Consider the following 26158-nt stretch of genomic DNA (forward strand, 5'->3'; position numbering starts at 1 on the left):
TATACCCAAGGACTCTGGGAGAATGAATGAGCTTGCATTTCCAAATGGCACTGATGTGATGGAAGGTGCTCTATGTCAATAGCTGGAAGAAATAGAGTATGAAGTGGATATTCAGGATGCTTGGGTGTCTCTTGATGATACTGTGTTGAATTAAAATAAATTCTGCTGCAACAGATGAATGTTTTAAGCAGCAAACGCCACCTTTTCACCAAGCATGGGCATGCATTCACGTTTAAAGAGCTCTCCTAGTTATTGTGTCATTTGTTCCCAGCTCTGAACATGTCTGTACCCACCGATGGTACCTGGCAGCAGCCGGAAGAGGCAGGGACCAGAGCTGCTGCCATTGTTTACATGAGAAAGGGAGTCGAGGTCCACAGAGGTTGAGGAATGTCCTGAAGTCATTTAGCTGGCAAGGGTGGTGACCTGGAGCATCCTGATGCCAGGCCCATGCTTGCAAAGATGAAACTACTTCCGTTCCCCTCACCTGGGGCAGAGGGGAGGTAGAATGTCTACTTTTCCGGGCTTTGTCACATCCTTGTCTTCATGTACCTCTGCTCCCAAACATGCATCCTTTGGAGAAGCTCAGAAATGTTATTTGCCGTCATGCTTTGTACGTCCAATCAACTCAGGAGGGAGCCCATGCAACACTGCCCAACAGATCCCAGGTGTGATGAATGCCCCTGTCTGTAGTGCCTTCTGAGGCTGATGGTTCTCACATCACACATTTTCTTATGCGTCCTGTTGTGCATCCTGGTGGCTGTTACTCTCCTTGTGGTAAGCCTGTTTACCTCAATGTCACTGGATCACTATTAGTCTGCTCTTGAGGCTATTAAATATTCAAGTTCTGTCAATCTTTTTTTCAAAATCTATTTCAAATGTTCTTAATCAGTTTCTCTGCATGCGTTTGGGCGCCCTTCCAGTCCCCCCCACTCCCTCGTGAAGCCATGGGGCTGTGTGGTATCGGGACCTGCTTCTGGCTTTATGTGAAAGCACTGTACTATTATTCATCAGGGACCCAGTGCTGGGCATCCTGGCAGTCTCCACTTGGACCCCGCCTGACTCCTTTATCTGATCTGTGCACCCACCCTGCAGTTTCTGTATGCTTTTCTCCTAACTCCAGCACATTCATTGTCTTCAGAGGACTTGGGTCCCTGGAGCTGGTTGCCCTTCAAGCTCAGAGAGCAGGGATGCCTGTGGGCTGAGGTCCTCTCTGGTGTCATGTAAACACGGACAGACTGGTATTGGTGTGAAAGTCCAGCTCCCTTGCTTCCAGGCAGGACAGACTCTGAGGTGTTGCTTACCCTCCATAGCCCTCTGTGGGGTCAGGCTGAAGTTCCCCTCTGAGATTTCCCTGATGTGCTGCACAGGCTTGCTTTCCTCCCTTCCCATCCTCCCGTCCTGCTCCCTTCCTGCCTCCTCCAACCCCCAGGAGCAATTCTTCTATAATCGGTTACTGGTCCATGGATCCTCACCTTGGAGTCTGATTCTGGGAGAACCCAGATAAGACACTTGGGTTTCAAGACTGGCTGGAGGTTCAAGAAAGCTGTCTGGATCACCTCATCCATTTAATGCCAGCATGCTATTCAGTGCCGCTGTGCTCAGATATCTCACATGAACTTGAGTCTGCCAGTTCTAACTTGCTGAGACTCCACACCTAAGGTCGATAAAGGGAGGCTGCTTTTAGGAGGCATCATAACATCCTGCTCTGGAGGTAGATCTCCAGGACAAAAGGCTGCCCTGCCACTTACTAATGCTGTATATGCATGCCTGTACACATGTGTACCTATATTTGTGCATCTGTGAGAGCAAGAGAGAGACCTTGGGCAAGCTGCTTAATCTCTTCAGGGCTCTGGTCTACACTGTACAATGGGGAAAATAATAGAGTTTTCATCATATAGGAGGATTATGTGGCATCACCCATGTAATGTGTGTGTGGCATGGAGCCTCATGCTTGTGTGAAAATGCATTAAACACTCTATCCTTTACACTTTTCCCATTGAAGTCACAGCTCTGGGCATCTGGGAATATTTCTAGAGGAACTATCTCCCTATCATGGATCTCAGAGGCCCTCTCCTGTTCATTGGGGTTGGAACAGGTGGAGAGACTCATACATTAAGAGGATGCTGTTCTTGGCATTCTTCAAAGGCACACAGAGAGCAGGGAGATGCACAGTTTCCAGGGTAAAGGAGGCAGACACCCCAACTCACAGACTGTGGGGCGAGCACAAGCATCTGGCATCCACCTTTGCAAACAGTCAGCAGAAGGATGGCTTCAGCTCTGAAAGTGACAAGAAGACATTTGTCTCCAGGACCAACAATTTTACAAAAAGTGCCGCGGGGGGTGGGGAGGGGGGGCGAGCAATTTACCCCTGCCTTTGGCTCACGCAGCGAGCACTGCTTTATAATTAGAGGATTTTGCCAGGGAAGGAATGTCAGAAATTTATGGCACTAGTGCCTACTCATTGGATGCCCACATATAAGAGAAAAAAGGACAAAACACTTAGGGAAATTAGAAGCCATTTAGAAAATAAATCCCTGGGGAATCTATCGAATTTCAATTGGTATAGGACAACAGCTAATTTTCTACTATACTTTTCTGTCTCATTCCTTTGCCCTCATCAGGCCACACTTTTAAAGGGAAGGCTGAGTCCTTGGCTATTGATCAGCAGGAACTCCTGAGCTGTCATAAAACCCTGCCTTGAAAAAATAGATTCTCAATCCACAGAAGGTTTCATGCTTTCAGATCAGTAGATAGGCAAGAGACTCAGTTCACTCATTTAATGAGTGCGAGATGTCTTAGGTGTTACAGGGGACATAAAGATGATTACAACAGAGCCTCTGCCTGTAAGGGTTTATAATCTGGGAGTGGGAAGAGGAGACAAAACTCAAAACATCCAAAGCAAAGAGAGAAAGTGCTGTGAAGGAATTGCAAAGTGGGAGACTGAGGTCAAAGAAAGGAAATTGTGTCTGACCTAAGGGCTGGGGCTGTGCACAGTCTCTGCCTCACCACTCCTTCCCCACCACCCCTAACACTTGGCCCACCAGCTGGTTTCCAGGTGGCTAGAAGGGGCTCCTAGAGCCATACTGCTTATCTCCCCACAGAACTTTTTAATTATACATGTGGCCTGAAAACTTTAAAAATATGCATACTTGCAGAGATGGTGTTTTATTTATTTTATTTTATTTTATTTTATTTTATTTTATTTTATTTTATTTTATTTTATTTTATTTTCAGGTAGCTTTGTGATCAATTTAAATATTTTCATGATATAAATGTTCTTCCATTCTTCCCAGAACGAAGATTCCATTTCATTGCATCATGAATACAGAAAGTAATCTAAATCAAGATGATTTGATTTGGAGCCCCATCCAACGAGGTGGCTAGTTAGCTGTTGTTGTAGCTCAATTTGGACTAAGCATTCACCAGGAATTTCCCAATCAGCCTCTGAGCTACAGCATCACATGCTGGTCTTTCCAGATATAGTACAGGTGGCTGGTGGTGCTTCTTTCCTCAGGTTCACCTCTGCATGTGTGCTCCCTTGGCAGAACATGAGGCAAGTAACTGCGTATTCTCCTAGCCCCACCACCTTCTGCATATTTTAACAAAATCATATATATATATATATATATTTAATATTTATTTATTTATTCATGAGGGAGGGGGAGAGAGAGAGAGAGAGAGGCAGAGACACAGGCAGAGGGAGAAGCAGGCTGTATGCAGGGAGCCTGACATGGGACTCAATCCCCGGTCTCCAGGATCAGGCCTTGGGCTGAAGGCGGCACTAAACCGCTGAGCCACCCAGGCTGCCCAAAATCATATATTTTTATGATTTTCTCTAATCAATTTCCTGATTTCAATTTCTAATTGGATGCAGCATCATTATGTTGCATAATTTAGAACCAATCATTGGCTTCACTAATACATTCACATTCTTAATATGTTTCATTGCAAAAAAACATTATATTGATTCATTAAACTATGCTTGAAAGGTGGAGTTATATCATTAATCATGTAATGTTCTAACATTAAAATAAAAATTAGTAGCTAACCCAGAGAAGCAGGAAGGCTTTCACGTTTGCTCCCCTGAGGACTGTGGAGTTGTGAGACCGCATCTGCTGAATCTCCAAAACTTTCTTTCCATTTACTCTTTTCTGAATAGACTTCTTTTCCACCCATGCAAACTTGCCTTCCTTGTGATTAATGCTGAAAACTGAAACCAACATGATTTCCAGTCCCTGTGTTAGAGTGCTGGGGACACTCCAGCAAATGTGCAGACGTGGTGACAGCAAGGATGTGTACTCCAGGAAACCCCTCCTCCTGTAAGGTAAGGCCTCATAAAGATTCTGCTCATCTGCCTTTCAACAACCTCCATTTGCTAAACCCACAATCCAAGGGTATTGTTTTGCCACCTCTACCCAAATCCAGTCAATTCCTCACTTTTCACTTTTCAAGACTTGCCAAAGAATCACTGGGCTCTGAAAACCAATACAGATTGTCCTCCACTTTACCCTTCTGAGCACTGCCGACACCATGCAGGTGTCCTTACTGTGGTAGATCCTCTCTTGGAATCCCTTTGAGAAGTTGGGAATGGACAGTATTGGGACACAGGGCTGAAACCTCCATTCAAGGTGATTCTCAGACTTGGATGCACAATTGATTCACATTTATAGTTTTAACAGATTCTAATGCCCCGGCCCTTTCCTGAAACAAATCAGCAATTTTGAATATGGAGCCCTGGTGTTCATATTTTTTTAAAGCTCCTATTTGATTCTTTTCTGCCTCCAGGGTTGAAAAACAGAGATACAGAAGGTTAACATTTATCCCTCAATTATTTAACCATTCATGTAACAGAAAATATTGGCTGCCTTATACATGCCTGGTCACTTTCTGGCCACGGGAAATAAAGTATACACAAAACCAACTTGGTCCCTGCATGTAAGGAACTTATTATATTCCATTGAGGGAAGAAAGAACACAATCCCATGATTAAGCATTAGGGGGCCTGGGTAACTCAGTCAGTTAAGTGTCTGCCTTTGGCTCAGATCATGACCCCAGGGTCCTGAGATCAACCACCACATCAAGCACCCTGCTCAGGGGGAGCCTGTTTCTTCCTCTCCCTCTGCCTCTCTACCCCCTGGCTCGTGCACATGCTCTCTCTCTCTCTCTCTCTCTCTCTCTCTCTCTCATAAATAAATAAAACCTTAAATAAAAAAGATAGGTGCCTACATAAATGTTAAAGGGTGATGATGGATAAGGGGTGACCAGGGTAAACAGTGAGAAACTTCTATGAGGTGACACCCTGGGAGCTGAGGCCTCTCATTAGAAGCAGCAGCCATATGAACATTTGAGGAGAACATTCAGGCAGAAGGAAGGGCAGGAGCACAAACGCTAAATCAGGTGTGAGCCTGGATTGTTTAAAGAACAGGTGAACAAAAGTACAGCTGTACTGCATCGGACCAGGAAGAGAATGGCCCATGACAGACTCATAGGCCATAGAAAGAATCTTGCATGTTATTGCAAGTCCAGTGGAGGTCTTTGCAGAGATGTGGGGTCAAGGAGAGCTCTCAACAGGGCCATGCCCTGATCTGACTTTTCTAACACAATCACACAGGTTGCTGCTCAGAGGGTGGATGGGAGGGATCGGGGAGGATGTTGGAAAAATAGCCATGAGGCTACTATAAAGGTCCAGAGGGGGATGATGGGAACACTGACCAAGATGGGGCAGTGGAAGTGGTAGGGATACTGGACCTGTCCGACATGTTACATGCAGGCAGAGCCATGAGGTGTCCTTGATGGTGAGAGCAGGGCCTGAGGGAAGGACAGTGATCAGGAGTGATTCTTTGGTTTGTAGATACAACAACCTGATGCTGATGCTGCCCATCACTATGACTGTCAGCACTGAGGGCAGGTAGAAGACATCGGGGCTGACTTCCAAGTCCTTTCCACATTTAGGTGGGGTGTTAGGGAGGCAAATGTTCATCAGAGAACGCAGGTGGCATTCTGAACCAGTGACTGAAATTTGGGAGGTATGAGAATCTTCTCAATGCATCGACATCCGTATCACTTGATGATATCACCTCGGTTAAGAACAGAGATGTGGGATAGGGGCAGGCCCAGGTCCAAGAGCAAGAACATACAGGCACATCAATGGAAGGACGGTGAAGAAGAGATCCACAAAAGAGATGGAGGGTGAGTGATCCCAGGGTTGTGGAGGAGGCAAGGGTAGGTCATCCTTACGACCAAGAGGACAGAGGATTTCTGTGTGCAGGAAATGAATAACCTAAGCAGAACGGAGACCCCTGGACTAAGCAGGATGCAGCCTGCCAGTCCCTTGTTTTGCCCGACTCCATGGGGAACCAATACACCTCTCAGTGACACTCCAGAGTGCAGTGTGTGAGATGCTCCCTGAACAAGAGAAGCTCTGATTTGGTCTCACAGAGGTCTCTGTGGCCTGGATGACAGTAGGGTCAGGGCAGGGGCAGAGCCGGAACATTAGTGCAGTGGAGTGACAGACAGTGGCCTCTATCTAAAACAAGGGCATCTCCCGAGGGCAACCAGAGCCATGTCCTATATAAAAGCAATTATTTCCACCTAAATCTGCCCTTGGAAAGTGGGTTATGTGTTGGACTCTTTTCGAGACAAATCTGGAGTGAGGCTGACAGAGGATCTGGAGCAGCAGACAAAGCAGAGGTGACAGCAAGAATTAAAGAGTGAATGTCTCCAAGAGGGGCACACGGTGTGTATGGGCAGACAGTGCCCAGAGTGAAGCAGTGGGGGTGTGAATGAGTGTTTATGGGAGTGTGGATGGCCATGGGCAATAGCCACAGTGGCAGGGAGGAGGTCTTTGGCTTCATGCCGCAGGCTCAGTCCTTGGTCTGTCCAGTCTACCATCTTTACAAACAACTGGCATAAGGCTAACTTACCATATTTAGACACAAATACAAATTCTGGGCATGGAGGGATAGAAATGCATTGCTGATTTTCTCTACTAACTTGAAGGATTCAAAATGGCCTTGAAAAGCCAGAAGTTGGCCCTATATTGAAAAGAACAAATTTAAGAGGATAATCCCGGCTGCCCCACGTATAGAGGGGCACTGGTAAATCAGACTCTGCTACAGAGTAGTCATGTGTGGGAAGGATGCATAAATGTGTGCTCTAGGGTGGGAGGATGGGAGGACAAGGCCTGGGTGTTTAGCCCACCAGAGACACGGTAAAGAGAGCAGGACAGCAGTGTCCACATGTGTGCTGGGCTCAGGAACTGGACCTTCTCTGCCTCCAGCAGGGTTAGAAGTGCCAGTGACTGCAGGGAAGAAGCCAGCCACAGTAGTGTTGGTAGCTCCCGAGGGAAGGGCTGGTTGTGCCAGCATATCTGATTCTGAACAAGCCACAGAGGCAGTCCCTGTGCTGAGGGGCTGAGAGCTCTCAGGCCTTTTCAACTCAAAGATTTTATTGTTTCAAAAATCCAGTGAGAAAGCCAGAATTCTGTAAATGGGGCAAGAAGACAAAACCTTATACCAGAGGCAGTAGAAGACTTGTGTTCAGATCCAAAGCCGTGTGACTCTAGACAAGTCGCTTAACAGCTTTGCAACTCCATTTTCTTTCTTTCTTTCTTTCTTTCTTTCTTTCTTTCTTTCTTTCTTTCTTTCTTTCTTTCTTTCTTTCTTTCTTTCTTTCTCTTTCTTTCTTTCTTTCTTTCTTTCTTTCTTTCTTTCTCTCTCTCTCTCTTTCTCTCTTTCTTTTAAAGATTTTATTTATTTATTCATGAGAGACACAGAGAGAGAGGCAGAGATAGAAGCAGGCTCCATGCAGGGAGCCCGGTGTGGGACTCGATCCCGGAACTCCAGGATCACACCCTGGGCCAAAGGCAGGCGCTAAACTACTGAGCCACCCAGGGATCAAAACGACTCCATTTTCTCATCTGTGGTGTGATTCTAAGGATTCCAATGATTTCCAACACCTAAGGAAGTGCTTGCAGGGGAATGGTGAAGGGCAGAAGAGCAGTGCAAGGAAAGAAGCAAAAGCTCGGTAGCAGCCAGGCACTCTGACATGCACACAGTGCACAGTGGGGGCTCATTTACTCACAGAGCACAGTGCTGTGAGCAAGTGAAAGAGTGAACAGAGCCTATGTCACATCTCTCCTTTTGGCAATTAAGGTTTTCTTGATGGCCTTCCAGCTTGCCTAACCCTGTTTCATATTGCTGGTTGGAAGACCAATGTTGGTGAGGAGACCCAGTCTTTTGGATTCTGGACCATCTGACAGACACCTCGCAGGGCTCAGGTGGATAGCAATATTTCATTTTTTGTTGGTAAAAGCTAATCCAGAAAACATGGGTTGAAGTTGAGGCCAAAGCAAGGCTTCATATGTCTTGCCCACAAAAAGGAACTTATGCCCAAGCAGGGAAAACGAGCTGGAGCCCTCATGCTCAGGCCACTTTTATAAGAAATAACACCCATCTGCTCTTCCAAAATGAAACACAAGTAATATAACTTACATGTATAAATCATTTCAAATAATTTCAAAATTGAAGTCCATTTAATGTGCTAATTGTAATATGGAGGAGAGGTGAAAGAGAGTAAGTTGTGGTGATCTCCTATCATATAAATATAAATTCACAAACATACATAGTAGGGAAATGAAAGTCCACTGATGTGGTGAACATAAGATTAAAAACCAGTCTCTGGGTAAAGCAATTATAGGCCAGAATTGTTTGTATTTGCGAGGGAATAAGGGGGTCCCACCTTCACTGATGGGAAGAGAACAGGGTGGAAGGAAGTGAGGCAGTGTGGCACCCTCTGAATGTGCTGGGTCTATGCACAAGCATAGAGTCAATGGGATTCTGCACACCATGGGTAGTGTGGACATGAGTCCCTATGGTATGACCTTGGAGAGGGATGAGGAGGATATGGGGCCAAGAGAACATATCTCTGTTCTTAAAACCCCACACCTCTAAGCCTTTATTCAATCTCCAGTAATTAGAGACCCTGTATACCATATTCCTTCACAGCTGGCAAAAATACAAATTAGGTGTTTTCAACTAGACCTATAATAAAACAACTATGGCCCTAGAAGAAAGAAATACATTTAATATGCTATCCTCACAACCTAGATTTCCTTGCTGTGCTTACATGCATGCTCACTTGCACATATACACACACACATTTTATGGCAATAACATAAACATTAAAAAAAAACTTATTGATGAAATCAAGCAAGATCTCTGCATTTCATTTGTCTCTGGCAACATGAAAGTACCTGCCTGAGTGAAGGGTCTTTAGGTTCCTCCATTCACAGTGGCCACCAAGACCCCATAGGTCCAACATGAATGTCCCAGCCTATAGTGTAGGGCAAGGATCGGAAAGGAGGAAGGGCAGGAGTGGGATGTGTACTTAAACATTTATTAGCCACATTTCTGATACAAAAATCAATGCATATCCTTTTTAATTTTCTTTAGAAATATGGAAAATTACAAAAGATAAAGATTCCAATGACCCAACAACATTTAGCATCTTTACAATTCTTTTTGTGTTTGTATTGCTCCTTTAATGATAATGGATTCATACTCTATAGTTTAGAATTTTCACAAAACATTATATTATCACAATTTGGCCACATTACCATTCCTGTATACTTTCTTCTTAGACTATATCATATTGTGTCATCTGATCATACCATATGTTTCACCTTCCACCCTCCTTTTTTGGACACTTCTGTCTCACATAGTGCACAAAGCTTATTTAAAAAAATACCCTTTATAGGAACTTTCAAGAAGAACATCCTTTGAAGAATATCATCACTTTTGCTGCAGCAGAGCTACCTGGACTTGGTACGTCATCTGGAGCTCCAGGGTGACATTTTTCAGTAGCTGACTAGCTGGACTGCCCCATTTTATTGTAAGGAATACAAGCCTCATAGCACTTCAATTAACATTTTTTCTATCTTGATTCCAATTAAAAGCATCACAAAGCACAATAAAAATAAACAAAAGTATCAATTTTTCCAACCAGAGACATCTCAGTAAAAACACAATTAGATCTGGGTGTACCTCCCAGGAAGTGACACAGAGAAATTTGAAAATTTGCTCATACTTCTTAGAGACATCCCACTGCTGGGAGGGCAAATATGTAACAAGAATAAAGTTACATGACTAAGAAATGCTAAAAATTAGAATTAAACTAGATGGTTAAGAAAGTCCAAAGGCCTAAGTATGTGTGCTGTAGACACAAAAGGTGGAGCAGGGCTGTCCCAACCCCTTTAACAGGCATAGAAATGCAACTAGACTCCAAGGCTTTAAAATGCAGAGGCGATATAACACCAAAAAAAAGGACGGGCAACTAAAGAAAAAACAAGTAAATTTGATCTCATCAAAATTAAATACTTTTGTGCATCCAATGACATTATCAAAAAAATGAAAAGATGACCAATTCACTGAAGGACAGAAAATATTTGTAAATCAAAGATCTGATGAGAGGTTGATATTTGGAATATAAAATGAATTTCTACAAATCAACAACAAAACAACCCAATTTAAAAATGAATAAAGAAAGGCATTTCTCCAAAAAAGATAAATGGCCAATAAGCATGTCTTCAACAGCACTAGTCATTAAGGAAATACAAATAAATACAACTTTTCACCTATCAGAGTGGCTACTAAAACAAAGTTAAACCCAAAACCAGAAAATAATAAGTGTAGAGAAGGATGTGAGAAATTGAAATTGGAACCCTTGTACAATGTTGTTGGGAATCTAAAACAATACAGCTGCTATGGAACAATATAGAAATTCCTCAAAAATTAAATATTATCATATGAGAAAGCTGCTCTATTTCTGTTGTACATACTCAAAAGAATTTAAAGCTGAAACTTGATCAGTTATTTGTATATCCATATTCATAGCATCATTATTAACAATAGCAAATGGACAGAATCCAAGTGTCTATTGATAGATGAAAGGATCAATAAAATGCAGTACTGCATATAAAGGAATATTGTTCAGTCATAAAAGGGAGGAAAGTATTATGCATACTACAGCATGGATGGACCTTGAAGACATTACAGTAAGTGGAAGAAGTCATAAAGAGACAAATACTGTATGATTCCTCCCATATGAGATTCCTAGAGTAGTCATATTCGTAGAAACAGAAAGTTAGAATGGGGGACACCTGGGTGGCTCAGCAGTTGAGTGTCTGCCTTTGGCTCAATTTGTGATCCTAGGGTCCTGGGATCGAGTCCTACATCAGGCCCCCTGCACAGAGCCTGCTTCTCCCTCTGCTTATGTCTCTGCTTCTCTCTGTGTCTCTCATGAATAAATAAACAAAATCTTTAAAAAAGAAAGTTAGAATGGTGGTTCCAGGGACTGGGAGGAGGGGTTACCAGGAGTTGTTATTTAATGGGGAAAGAGTCTCAATTTGAGATGTTGAAAAGTTCTGGAGATGGGTGACAGTGATGGTTGTATAATAATGTGAATGTTATTGAACTGTCCACTTAAAATGGGTAAAATGTTAAATTTTGTGCTTATGTATATTTTACCACAATAAAAACTTCGTGCAGGGTGGTGGGGGGTGTGATGTGCTGTTTCAGTGGTACAACAGAGACACAGGTGGGCAGGCAGTGGGGCAGGGGTGTGTGGATGCAGTCTCCAATAGGGGGTCTCTAAGCCACATCTTCCAGGGAACCACAGTCTGGGAGAAAGGGATGTACAGAAGCTGACATTTAATCTGGAGGAAAGTTGCTCAACCAGTGGGTTTGGGATAAGAAATGAGAATGAGAGCTGGTGCCACAGGCAACAACTTGAGTAAGGGAGATGGGAGGCTATTGTGCGGCTGCTGAGACAAGGCCAGGGGTGTCACAGGATGGCAGAGGATCCAGACAGAGGACAACCCACCTCCACCTCAGCTTGGCGGAGGTCACCTTGCCCTGTGGGAATCCTGCCAGAAACTTAGGTTTGCCCTGCAGCATTGGAGACTCATTTTTCTCAAAGTCTGTACTGACCTTCTACAAGGTCATTCCTATCACAGGGGTACAGTTCTATTGGAAAGGGGATTAATTGCATGATTTAACATGCTTACTTTTTAATCCTTCCAGATAGAATAAAGTAAAAAATAAAAAAGATAATCATTATATGTAACAGAAATTCACTTTTGAGATTCATGGTCTGTGGAAATCCACATGAAAACGCATGGCTGAACAGCAATCATCTTTCCTAGGCTTTAGTCATTTTAAGACAATTTTGCTGAATTCCCTACTGGAATTTCTTTCTTTTTTCATTGCAACTGAAAACAACAACATGGCAATCTGCTGTGACTCCAAGAGCAGTTCATATTTACTTTCAACAAGTGTTTTGGCTTCCTCCTTGCACTCTGAAGCTTGCTGATGTGTGTGTGTTTCTTCGGTGTGTGTATTACAGAGGTTGTTAATGGCATGTGAGAGTTCATGGCAAGATAGGGCTCCCTGAGCCCCACCCTTGCTTCAAGAGGCTTGAGATGAAAACAGAGTAAAGGATGGGAGATGTGTGGGAGCTTGAGTTGGGATGAAGGTTCCCTGGCAGCTGAGGGCCTCCTCTTCCTTTCATGCTTTGTTGGTACTGATGTCCAGAGGTTTTACTTCTTAAAGACCATGAGGACTGTGGAGCCACAAAATGGTTGCTTTAGCCAAATTTGTTGTCATAACAGGACATGAGCCTGACAGAAAGGTCACCCAGAGTAATTCTAGCCTTAGCACTGAAGTTGAACTTGGTGGGTGTCACCAAGTTTCAGAAGATGACTTGGTCCTTAGTGAAGCCAGAATGGCCTATTGGGGTCCCTCTGACATTCTCTTTACCACCTTGTCAATGTCATTGTTTTTGGCATATTTCTGTAAATAAGCAAATCAGCTCAATGGCAGACCCACTGGGCGCAGAGGCAAGAAAGGGTGTGCAGTGAGTGCTCCTTTCAGCTCAGGGATGGCCTTGGCATGCTAGTGGCTTCTGGGATGGTATTTGAGCAGCTTCAAATCCACCCTGACACAGTCATCCATAGTCTTTTGGGTGATAGGATGATGTTGACCCTCGTATTGATCATCTTCATGATGCTAAAGTTGCCTGAGGGAAGGGAGGGCAAGGGTTCATGGTGCAAGAGGTGTTGCTGAATCTGGAGGGAGTTGTGCACGTATTTGTGGACCTCCATCACAAGGAAGGGCATCTGCAGAAGGGGTTGAGGTGATGAGCCTTTGGCTTCATCTTTTAAGTGAGCCCCACCTTCTCTAAGGAAGTGATGGTACAAGTGGACTCCATAGTACTTCCCTCACCCATTGCATGTCAGTAGGATCCTACTCATGCAAGATGAGGACCACAGGCTTCCTTCCTGTCCTTTACTTTGAAGGTTCCTCTGAACTTGTCATGGATAGAATTTAACTGGAGCATGTACACTATGCAGTTAGAGTCAACACAGAAGTCATCAAAAGCAGCTGTCAGCTCTCTGTCAGTGTTGGAAGTAGGCCTGGTAGGCCTGGTAACTGAGTGCCCAGTGAGCCTCACAAACCACGATAATGTTTCCAGCTCCAAACATCTCTCTGAGCTGGTCTCTTGCACACAGGGCACTGGCCCAAAAAACAAAAGGGAATGGTGGCAGTCTTTTGGGTGCCTGGTGACTACTGTTTCAGCTCAGTAATGGAAATCTTCCCCTTTTTGCGCTTCCCCCCAGATGAAGAACACAAAGTTCGGCTACCCTCTTAGGAGAGGGGAGGGTGAAGGCAGGGGTCACTAGCAATGAGAACAAAACATTTACTATTTCAATACAATTGTGGTTGCACTGAGTCTTTATCAAGTCTTATGAGTGGGCAGAATTATTGGTGGTGACCTTACTTTACCCAGCCACAGGAAGCCTTACCTTTAATAATATCTAGGTATGGTTCAGCCCCACAGGGGGTCCCAGGCATGGGCCACAGGGTTGACACTGCTGGCCGAAATGTTGGCTGCCCAATAAGTACATGGCCTGTCCAGGCTGACATGGGTGGAGAAGTGGGAAACTGGGCTTCAAACACAACCTTGCCCGTACAGCCTTCCAGGTTCTCTGACCACAGCAAGACCACGCCCTGCCTCAGCGCTTTGTGCGCACAGCTATTTTTATAGATAATTGCCCATACTTGTGAGTGAGATGTAAGAGTCAGTTTTCTTCTGGTTGACTTTCTAATTTCCACATTCCTCTTCCTGGACCCCAGGACTTGTGTTGTTTTCTTGGCAGCCTCCTCCATCCATGGCAAGTTATGAGCCCAGGTTGCCCTGCTGTGTGGTCCCTGGATTTCTCCCAAAAGGACCTCCTTGGTGAATGTTCTTTTCTTGCCTACCTGGCAAATTTCCTAGTTGTAATAACTGATTCGAGTCATTTTCAGATGAGGCCTAGAGGAGAAAAGTATTCCAAGTTGCTTTCCCTGAGGACTACACACCAGAATCCCCAGAGGAGGAGCTCTTAGAAGGCAGATGGACCACACTCCATCCCAGAGCACCCACATCAGGAATCCAGGGCTAGGAGAGGGGCCAACTGGTAATGGGGGAGCCAGACCTGGGCTAGAGTACATCTGTAAACCTGGGTCTCTGACAGAGACACACTGTGGCAATTTGTTTCACTTGGATAAAAATATGACTTCATCCTGTTCAGTCTTGTTATAAATATTTGTTGAACTGGTTTTGGGTGACACGGCAGGCAGAATTCCAGGATGGTGCCATGGCACCTGCTCCCAGGACCACCGTGTCCCACTTAGCAAAACGCGACTCTAAAGAGTGCTGAGAAGGAATCTCACAGATGTCATTAGGGCATCACAGCTGTTCACGTTAAGATGGGAAGATAGCCAGCAAGCCTGATCTAGAGTCAAGAAGTCAGCAGGAGAGGGTCTCCACTGAGGACTGAGTGGCCATGTGGCAGGCACCTGAGCATGGCCTTTACAAGCTGAGTGTGGTTCCTGAGACCAGCCAGAAAACAGGACCCAGGCCCGTGGCCCAAGGAACCCAAATGAGCCTGGAAGCAGTTTCCTCTATCCACAGCCTCAGATGAGAAATCAGGACGTCTGGATGCCACCCTGGCTTCAGCCCTGCGAGACTCTGAGCAGAGAATCCCACCACCCTGTGGCTGGGCTCCAACCTACAGAACTGGGTGGCAATAAATGGGTATTGCTTTAGTGCCTCAGTCTGTGATAATTTGTCATGCAGAAAGAGAAAATCAGTACATGCACCACTCACTGGGTTCCCTCCCCCAGGTGCACAGAGAAAAGAACAACTCATCCTGAATGGGAAACCTGGAAAACCTAGGGGAACAGAGAGACCAATAACACACAATCCCACTATGTTGGAAGCTGCTGTAACAGAAATGAGTGCCATGTGCAGGAGAAGCCAGGTAGAGCACTTAGAAAATTGAGTCAGGAAGAGGCCGTACAAACATTTCAGGTCACTGGTAACCTTTGTAGATTAGTACAGCATTCAGGCATCCCATTTGGTATGGTTCTTATGGCTGGGTGGGGCTTGGGGGAGTACAGGTCTCTGGACGTGCTCTCTCCTGCCATAACCTTTAGTGTTTAGTGAAGGAAGGAGATGAGCCTTTCCAGGAAAATCGGTCACATCCAAGTCTGGCTCTCTAGGAAAACTGCTTTCCATTGAGCAAGTACAACTTTGCTCCACTAAGGAAAGAGGAGGCTCACCGGCCATGCAACTTTTAAGATGGTTTGCCAAATGTGCCTGGATAGTAAAGCTGAGAGCAGCCATTAGTGATGTCATGTTTATGTCACTCACAGTCACAGTCAGTTTCCCGAAGCAGGCCTCACACACATGATCCTGTTCACACTTACAGATGCCCCAGGGAAGGTCATTATTGAAGCTGCATTTGTAGTTGAGGAACTGAGGCTTAGAGAGGTCTTCACCCATCCATGTCTGCAGAGCTGTTGTGATGGAAAGTGACCCTCCTGTCACGTCCTGGTGCTCTTTCCTCTCCAGTCAGCTCTTCCTGAGTAATACCCCTCCTCCCGTCCTCCGGCAGGGCTGGGCCAGGTTGGGAGCTGAGAGCTTCCCTTTGCTGCTGCCCATGCCTGTGCCCAGATAGGACAGATTATTTCGTCACTAACATGACATGGCACACAGCACATGGGCAGAGAGGAAGCAGTTGTTGCCAAGCCTCTAACAGATGGGAAGGGCCCACAGCCTTCCCACATGGAGCTGAGACAACCACCCAGATGCACTCTGATGCGTGCCCTGATTATGAGGAAGCAGCCACCATATGTTTACCTGCCACTGAAGCTTGCTCTGCAGTAAGTGTCTGATTGCAGCCCTTGGAGGAGCTGCACCTGCCAGCTGCATTCAGAGAGGCTGCTCTGTGACGGGCCCAGCAGTGGCAGCAGGCAAAGGAGGAGATAAGGAAGGTGCTGTTCTGATTCACAGGTGCCAACTCTGACCTAAACTTCATGTAGGTGGAGGGTGGCTAGGTGGGAGGAGGAGAGGCCAGGACACGGATACCTCAACAACAGGAAGATTAAAGTATTTCAGAAATTACTTTCCTTATAGTCTTCCTTTTTATTTTTAAATAATAAATTTATTTTTTATTGGTGTTCAATTTGCCAACATACAGAATAACACCCAGTGCTCATCCCATCAAGTGCCCCCCTCAGTGCCTGTCACCCATTCACCCCCACCCCCCGCCCTCCTCCCCTTCCACCACCCTTAGTTCGTTTCCCAGAGTTAGGAGTCTCTCATGTTCTGTTTCCCTTTCTGATATTTCCCATTTATTTTTTCTCCTTTCCCCTTTATTCCCTTTCACTATTTTTTATATTCCCCAAATGAATGAGACAATATAATTTTTGTCCTTCTCTGATTGATTTATTTCACTCAGCATAATACCCTCCAGTTCCATCCACGTTGAAGCAAATGGTGGGTATTTGTCGTTTCTAATGGCTGAGTAATATTCCCTTGTATACATAGACCACATCTTCTTTATCCATTCATCTTTCGAGGGACACCGAGGCTCCTTCCACAGTTTGGCTATTGTGGACATTGTTGCTATAAACATCGGGGTGCAGGTGTCCCGGCGTTTCATTGCATCTGTATCTTTGGGGTAAATCCCCAGCAGTGCAATTGCTGGGTCGTAGGGCAGGTCTATTTTTAACTGTTTGAGGAACCTCCACACAGTTTTCTAGAGTGGCTGCACCAGTTCACATTCCCACCAACAGTGCAAGGGGGTTCCCTTTTCTCCGCATCCTCTCCAACGTTTGTGGTTTCCTGCCTTGTTAATGTTCCCCATTCTCACTGGTGTGAGGTGGGATCTCATTGTGGTTTTTGGCTAAAATCAAGTGTAGTATCTGTTCTTATCAGCCTTATAGTCTTCCTTATGCTTATTCCTTTACTCACACTCAGGTGTCTCTGCTACCCAGATGGGAATTCTCAGCTATTTGGTCCATGCCTTGTAAACGAATACTGTTTAGCATGTCTCTAAGCTGTCACAGAAAGCAACTTTTAATAACCTCAAGCTCTTAAACACTTGTGAATTTGCAGAGTGACACCTTGGGCCCAGTTTTCACTCTGCTAAGTGGGAAGACATGGGTGGAACAGTGGCTCTTCTTTTAGATGAGGAGATGTGTGTTCCAGGTTAGGGGTATTCCATAATCCTGGGCTAAGACCTTCACAGAACTGGTGAACCAGAGTGGATGTGGGAGATGCCGTCAAGTGTTCATCCTTGGGGAAGCCTTTTTGAGCCCCTCACTCGGGGAAGTGTGAAGATAGAGAGGTGTTTAAACAACTCCAGTGAAGAGCACTGCACTGGCCGGATGGTCCACCCAGATTAGCAGCAGGGGAGCCTTTCCTGATGGAGGAGACATGGCATTTTCTTTCTTGGGTTGTTCTTTATCCTTTTCAGCCTCACTCACTGGAAAGACTGCATGTTTAATTTCCAACTTAAACTAAGTTGAGTCCTAGTGCTCTCTGCATAACTAATGCATGGCCAATCTTTCTCAGTCTCAGTTCCTACACCCACATAGTAGGGACACTACCTCAAGGTTGTTATGAGAATAATCACGGTGGTCACCAAGCCAGCAACCACATACGGTGCACAGCACATGATTTATTTATTAGATAGTAGATTATCGATTATCATAGTACATGATAAAATAATAATACCTCTGTGTCCTGCCTTTATGGCCACATTACCCTCTTCCTCTTAGCTGGGTGAGTAGAGAAAAATAACCACAAAACAGTCTTAATTACAAACAACATTGCATTTGAGGGCTATGTGGAGAAAGGCTCCACCCTTACAGATGACTTTTGGAGCTACATGAGGCCTGGACTTACCCTGGAATCTGGGTTCCTATCCTCCACCTGGACTCCCATCGAGGAAAAAGGAGGTGTGAAGCTTCCTACTCCCCAGCACCATGCATGCCTTGCACACAGAACAAGTTGCTACTGCTGTTAGAGATAACACTGGATTGTCTCCCCCGTGAGTTCCACAACTATGAGTTCGCTCTCCCCTGGCTCCAGCCCTCTGGCATACCCTCACAGCGCAGCTGATGAATAGCCGCAATTCTGCACAGTGGGGCTTTGAGGAAACACTTTCTCAACTGCTGTGGCAGATTGTACTTTCCAAAAATGTGGCTTACTGTGTTTTGCTCATAGTACTCACTGCAGTGCTCACTGTGGTTTTGGGCAGGACTTTGACTATGGGCAAGGAATGCTGCAAAACTTAACAGAGTATCAGAGGAGGCACAGCCTGTTTCTGAACACTTGGATAGTCACTCTAGAAGCAGCCATCATGCAGTGAGGAAGCCAGGCAGCTCCACGGAGAGGCCACGTGCTCCAGTCACAGCCTCACTCTCTCACCAGACAGGTAAGGGGCAAGCTGGGCAAGCTCCCAGCCTTGGAGATGTCCCCACTGAAGTACTATAGAGACAAACTGACTCACTGCATCCTGTACTAATTACAAATTTGCGAACAACCGGAAGAGTGTCATTTCATTAAACTACTAAGTTTTGAGGAAGTATATTCTTCAGCAACAGGTGACTGGAATACCTGCCCTTGGTAAGTGAGAGCAAACTATTAACCTTTTCAAGTTTTTGAAAGACAGTGCCAGGCATAGAAGAGATGCTCAGTTACTGTTTGTTGAATGAATGAATGAGCTAACTATTCATAACTGCTATCCCTCAGAGTTACAACTAAGTGGATGGATATTATACCCTGTCCTCCAACCTCTGCCTATCAGAGAGCAACATCTATAGTATGGATAGGATGGAGGTAGTAAGAAACTCCAAGAAAGTTGACTTATAGGGCAAAGAATACCCCCTGATTATTACCAAACACATTGTTATCTAACCAAAATTGTTACAACACATTACTCTGCTGTTTTTTCAAGACCTACTTTGCATGTTGGGCAGAGAATGTGGGATTTGGTAGTAACAGAAAAGGCATAAAATTTGAGCTGAATCCTCCATAAACTGGTGGTTAGTTACTTCAGCTCTGACCCCTAATCCCTTCCTTCATAAAATACAGAGGAATGTAGATCAAGTGTTAAGCATCACCCAGGCAAGAGGTCAATTCTCAGCAAATGATAGATATTATTTTTTTGAACGGTAGGTGGTTTCAATAAAAAATGACCATGGCTCAGATTTCTTGGTGTAAATATTGGTCGAGATGGCATTTAGCTTCAGCAGCTCTGTATGATAACAATTACATGAGGAAAACGAGAGACTTTTTTTGCTCTTGGGTGGAAATAGTTTCTGTTGAACCATGGGGTACAGCAAGACTTTTTAGTTTTTATTTTAATTTCATTCCAGATGTGGTGTAGCTCAGAATTTTTCTCTCCCACACAGTATGTTTGTTTATTTTTTTCTCATATGTAGGCGTAACTGATTTATAAGCTCTGCCCTACTTGCTTCCTGTTCAACCTGGGTTGCGAGAGAGCATCTTGTGTCTGCTGCCCTCACTTTATCAATAAATCATTAAGTATTGATCACTGAAAATAAAGAAAAGTTTTGAATATAAAAAAATAAACAGGAAAAGTGGTGATTTTTCAAGGTGGTCACCTTTTTCAAGGTGTGGCTGGTATATCCTATCTCAGAATATCGAAAAGCTCAACTGACAAAATAGAGGAACTGAGCATTCATGTGGATGGAATAACCCTGCTCTAAGATTGTTCCAAGTCAATGTCCTCAACTCCAAAAAAAGAGATTTGGGAATTGACACTCTACTGTCTGCAAAACCACATGATCTCTGGTGGTAGTTTATGCCAAACCTTTCTCACTGTATGATGCAGAAAAATGCTCTGGTTTATTCACATGCTAAATGAGAAAAGTAGGGATACAAAATACATATGCAAGAGATGTGCATATAACGCCTTTAAAAAACAAATGGGGGAGGAGGGGCAAGATGGAGGAAGAGTAGGGTCCCCAAATCACCTGTCTCCACCAAATTACCTAGAAAACCTTCAAATTATCCTGAAAATCTATGAATTTGGCCTGAGAATTAAAGAGAGAACACCTGGAATGCTACAGTGAGAAGAGTTTGCGCTTCTATCAAGCTTGCTTTTGGCCACTCTGCACTGAGCAAAATGACTAGAAGGAAAACCTCACCTCAAAAGAAAGAATCAGAAACAGTCCTCTCTCCCACAGAGTTACAAAATCTGGATTACAATTCAATGTCAGAAACCCAATTCAGAAGCACTTTTATACAGCTACTGGTGGCTGTAGAAAAAAGCATAAAGGACTCAAGAGACTTCAAGACTGCAGAATTTAGATCCAATCAGGCAGAAATTAAAAATCAATTGAATGAGATGCAATCCAAACTAGAAGTCCTAATGATGAGGGTTAACGAGGTGGAAGAACAAGTGAGTGACATAGAAGACAAGTTTATGGCAAAGAGGGAAACTGAGGGAAAAAGAGACAGACAATTAAATGACCATGAGGTTAGCTTAAGGGAAATAAACGACAGCCTGAGGAAGAAAAACCTACGTTTAATTGGTGTTCCCGAGGGCACTGAAAGGGCCAGAGGGCCAGAATATGTATTTGAACAAATCCTAGCTGAAAACTTTCCTAATCTGGGAAGGGAAACAGGCATTCAGATCCAGGAAATAGAGAGATTCCCCCCCTAAAATCAATAAAAACCGTTCAACACCTCGACATTTAATAGTGAAGCTTGCAAGTTCCAAAGATAAAGAGAAGATCCTTAAAGCAGCAAGAGACAAGAAATCCCTGACTTTTATGGGGAGGAGTATTAGGGTAACAGCAGACCTCTCCACAGAGACCTGACAGGCCAGAAAGGGCTGGCAGGATATATTCAGGGTCCTAAATGAGAAGAACATGCAACCAAGAATACTTTATCCAGCAAGGCTCTCATTCAAAATGGAAGGACAGATAAAGAGCTTCCAAGACAGGCAGCAACTAAAAGAATATGTGACCTCCAAACCAGATCTGCAAGAAACTTTAAGGGGGACTCTTAAAATTCCCCTTTAAGAAGAAGTTCAGTGGAACATTCCACAAAAACAAGGACTGAAGAGTTATCATGATGACACTAAATTCATATCTCTCAATAGTAACTCTGAATGTGAACGGGCTTAATGACCCCATCAAAAGGCACAAGATTTCAGACTGGATAAAAAAGCAGGACCCATCTATTTGCTGTCTACAAGAGACTCATTTTAGACAGAAGGACACCTACAGCCTGAAAATAAAAGGTTGGAGAACCATTTACCATTCGAATGGTCCTCAAAAGAAAGCAGGGGTAGCCATCCTTATATCAGATAAACTAAAATTTACCCCAAAGACTGTAGTGAGAGATGAAGAGGGACACTATATCATACTTAAAGGATCTATTCAACAAGAGGACTTAACAATTCTCAATATATATGCCCCTAATGTGGGAGCTGCCAAATATATAAATCAATTATTAACCAAAGTGAAGAAATACTTAGATAATAATACACTTATACTTGGTGACTTCAATCTAGCTCTTTCTGCACTCGATAGGTCTTCTAAGCACAACATCTCCAAAGAAACAAGAGCTTTAAATGACACACTGGACCAGATGGATTTCACAGATATCTACAGAACTTTACATCCAAACTCAACTGAATACACATTCTTCCCAAGTGCACATGGAACTTTCTCCAGAATAGACCACATACTGGGTCACAAATCAGGTCTGAACTGATACCAAAAGATTGGGATCGTCCCCTGCATATTCTCGGACCATAATGCCTTGAAATTAGAACTAAATCACAACAAGAAGTTTGGAAGGACCTCAAACACGTGGAGGTTAAGGACCATCCTGCTAAAAGATGAAGGGGTCAACCAGGAAATTAAGGAAGAATTAAAAACATTCATAGAAACTAATGAGAATGAAGATACAACCATCCAAAATCTTTGGGATGCAGCAAAAGCAGTCCTAAGGGGGAAATACATCGCAATACAAGCATCCATTCAAAAACTGGAAAGAACTCAAATACAAAAGCTAACCTTACACCTAAAGGAGCTAGAGAAAAAACAGCAAATAGATCCTACACCCAAGAGAAGAAGGGAGTTAATAAAGATTCGAGCAGAACTCAACGAAATTGAGACCAGAAGAACTATGCAACAGATCAACAGAACCAGGAGTTGGTTCTTTGAAAGAATTAATAAGATAGATAAACCATTAGCCAGCCTTATTAAAAAGAAGAGAGAGAAGACTCAAATTAATAAAATCATGAATGAGAAAGGAGAGATCACTACCAACACCAAGGAAATACAAACGATTTTAAAAACATATTATGAACAGCTATACGCCAATAAATTAGGCAATCTAGGAGAAATGGACGCATTCCTGGAAAGCCACAAACTACCAAAACTGGATCAGGAAGAAATAGAAAACCTTAACAGGCCAATAACCAGGGAGGAAATTGAAGCAGTCATCAAAAACCTCCCAAGACACAAAAGTCCAGGGCCAGATGGCTTCCCAGGGGAATTCTATCAAACGTTTAAAGAAGAAACCATACCTATTCTCCTAAAGCTGTTTGGAAAGATAGAAAGAGATGGAGTACTTCCAAATTCGTTCTATGAGGCCAGCATCACCTTAATTCCAAAACCAGACAAAGACCCCACCAAAAAGGAGAATTACAGACCAATATCCCTGATGAACATGGATGCAAAAATTCTCAACAAGATACTGGCCAATAGGATCCAACAGTACATTAAGAAAATTATTCACCATGACCAAGTAGGATTTATCCCCGGGACACAAGGCTGGTTCAACACCCGTAAAACAATCAATGTGATTCATCATATCAGCAAGAGAAAAACCAAGGACCATATGATCCTCTCATTAGATGCAGAGAAAGCATTTGACAAAATACAGCATCCATTCCTGATCAAAACTCTTCAGAGTGTAGGGATAGAGGGAACATTCCTCGACATCTTAAAAGCCATCTATGAAAAGCCCACAGCAAATATCATTCTCAATGGGGAAGCACTGGGAGCCTTTCCCCTAAGATCAGGAACAAGACAGGGATGTCCACTCTCACCACTGCTGTTCAACATAGTACTGGAAGTCCTAGCCTCAGCAATCAGACAACAAAAAGACATTAAAGGCATTCAAATTGGCAAAGAAGAAGTCAAACTCTCCCTCTTCGCCGATGACATGATACTCTACATAGAAAACCCAAAAGTCTCCACCCCAAGATTGCTAGAACTCATACAACAATTCGGTAGCGTGGCAGGATACAAAATCAATGTCCAGAAGTCAGTGGCATTTCTATACACTAACAATGAGACTGAAGAAAGAGAAATTAAGGAGTCAATCCCATTTACAATTGCACCCAAAAGCATAAGATACCTAGGAATAAACCTAACCAAAGATGTAAAGGATCTATACCCTCAAAACTATAGAACACTTCTGAAAGAAATTGAGGAAGACACAAAGAGATGGAAAAATATTCCATGCTCATGGATTGGCAGAATTAATATTGTGAAAATGTCAATGTTACCCAGGGCAATATACACGTTTAATGCAATCCCTATCAAAATACCATGGACTTTCTTCAGAGAGTTGGAACAAATTATTTTAAGATTTGTGTGTAATCAGAAAAGACCCCCAATAGCCAGGGGAATTTTAAAAAAGAAAACCGTATCTGGGGGCATCACAATGCCAGATTTCAGGTTGTGCTACAAAGCTGTGGTCATCAAGACAGTGTGGTACTGGCACAAAAACAGACACATAGATCAGTGGAACAGAATAGAGAATCCAGAAGTGGACCCTGAACTTTATGGTCAACTAATATTCGATAAAGGAGGAAAGACTATCCATTGGAAGAAAGACAGTCTCTTCAATAAATGGTGCTGGGAAAATTGTACATCCACGTGCAGAAGAATGAAATTAGACCACTCTCTTGCACCATACACAAAGATAAGCTCAAAATGGATGAAAGATCTAAATGTGAGACAAGATTCCATCAAAATCCTAGAGAAGAACACAGGCAACACCCTTTTTGAACTCGGCCATAGTAACTTTTTACAAGATACATCCACGAAGGCAAAAGAAACAAAAGCAAAAATGAACTATTGGGACTTCATCAAGATAAGAAGCTTTTGCACAGCAAAGGATACAGTCAACAAAACTCAAAGACAACCTACAGAATGGGAGAAGATATTTGCAAATGACATATCAGATAAAGGGCTAGTTTCCAAGATCTATAAAGAACTTATTAAACTCAACACCAAAGAAACACACAATCCAATCATGAAATGGGCAAAAGACATGAACAGAAATCTCACAGAGGAAGACATAGACATGGCCAACAAGCACATGAGAAAATGCTCCGCATCACTTGCCATCAGGGAAATACAAATCAAAATCACAATGAGATACCGCCTCACACCAGCGAGAAAGGGGCAAATTAACAAGGCAGGAAACAACAAATGTTGGAGAGGATGCGGAGAAAAGGGAACCCTCTTCCACTGTTGGTGGGAATGTGAACTGGTACAGCCACTCTGGAACACTGTGTGGAGGTTCCTCAAACAGTTAAAAATAGACCTGCCCTACGACCCAGCAATTGCACTGTTGGGGATTTACCCCAAAGATACAAATGCAATGACACGCCGGGACACCTGCCCCCCGATGTTTATAGCAGCAATGGCCACGATAGCCAAACTGTGGAAGGAGCCTCGGTGTCCAACTAAAGATGAATGGATAAAGAAGATTTGGTTTATGTATACAATGGAATATTACTCAGCTCTTAGAAATGACAAATACCCACCATTTGCTTCAACGTGGATGGAACTGGAGGGTATTATGCTGAGTGAAGTAAGTCAGTCGGAGAAGGACAAACATTATATGTTCTCATTCATTTGGGGAATATTAATAATAGTGAAAGGGAATATAAGGGAAGGGAGAAGAAATGTGTGGGAAATATCAGAAAGGGAGACAGAACGTAAAGACTGCTAACTCTGGGAAACGAACTAGGGGTGGTAGAAAGGGAGAAGGGCGGGGGGTGGGAGTGAATTGGTGACGGGCACTGGGGGTTATTCTGTATGTTAGTAAATTGAACACCAATAAAAATAAATTAAAAAAAATAATAAAAAACAAATGGCTAAGAAGAGAAGAAACAGATCAGAAGTGGTTCACATTTAATAGTGGTTGTTTTGTGGTATGGAGACTTGTGAATGTTTATTTTAAAATCTGTTTTCTAAGTCGTTTGTTGTTTTGTTGTTGTCTTGACATGAGAAGTCAGACTTTTCTCACATTACATCAGGCTCCCCACACTTGCACTGGGCAATGCCTGTACCCTACAATCACCTGTGTTGGTTTCTCTTAGCTTTGTGGGTCTGGATATGCCACAGGCATTTCCATATTGTAAGAAAGGAACTGCACTTTTTTGTTTTGTTTTGTTTTGTTTTGTTTTGGAACTGCACTTTTGATCTGACAGTGACTGCTTCAGACCTCAGGCCTTGAGGAGGAGTGTGAAATTATCACATAAGGCTGCCATAGTGAAGTCCTTGTCCTGTGGCTTCATGGTTTCTTCTTATGGAGTGGCTTCACCTCTGGGATGAGAGCTACTTTCAGGCTCTGGAATTCTCTCTTAACTCTGAAGATTGCACAGAGCCAAATGTTCCTTTTAAATCTTGCAGCAGACCTTTGGCCAGGAGCAATAAAAGTCTCACTTAGAGAAGGGGCCAATGCCCAAAGGAAAAGGAAAACA

General features: G+C 43.6%; 1 long non-coding RNA gene across 1 annotated transcript in view; it reads left to right on the forward strand.

The window, feature by feature from the left end:
• The first annotated feature begins 18955 nt into the window (after positions 1-18955).
• The window catches only part of LOC144294405 (uncharacterized), a 40716-nt gene continuing 33513 nt past the window's right edge, over positions 18956-26158 (forward strand). The window contains exon 1 of the long non-coding RNA XR_013361797.1: positions 18956-19017. This is a non-coding gene — a long non-coding RNA (uncharacterized LOC144294405). The remainder of the gene's footprint in view (positions 19018-26158) is intronic.

Source organism: Canis aureus, chromosome 22 (assembly GCF_053574225.1).
Source record: "Canis aureus isolate CA01 chromosome 22, VMU_Caureus_v.1.0, whole genome shotgun sequence".
Classification (NCBI taxonomy): domain Eukaryota; kingdom Metazoa; phylum Chordata; class Mammalia; order Carnivora; family Canidae; genus Canis; species Canis aureus.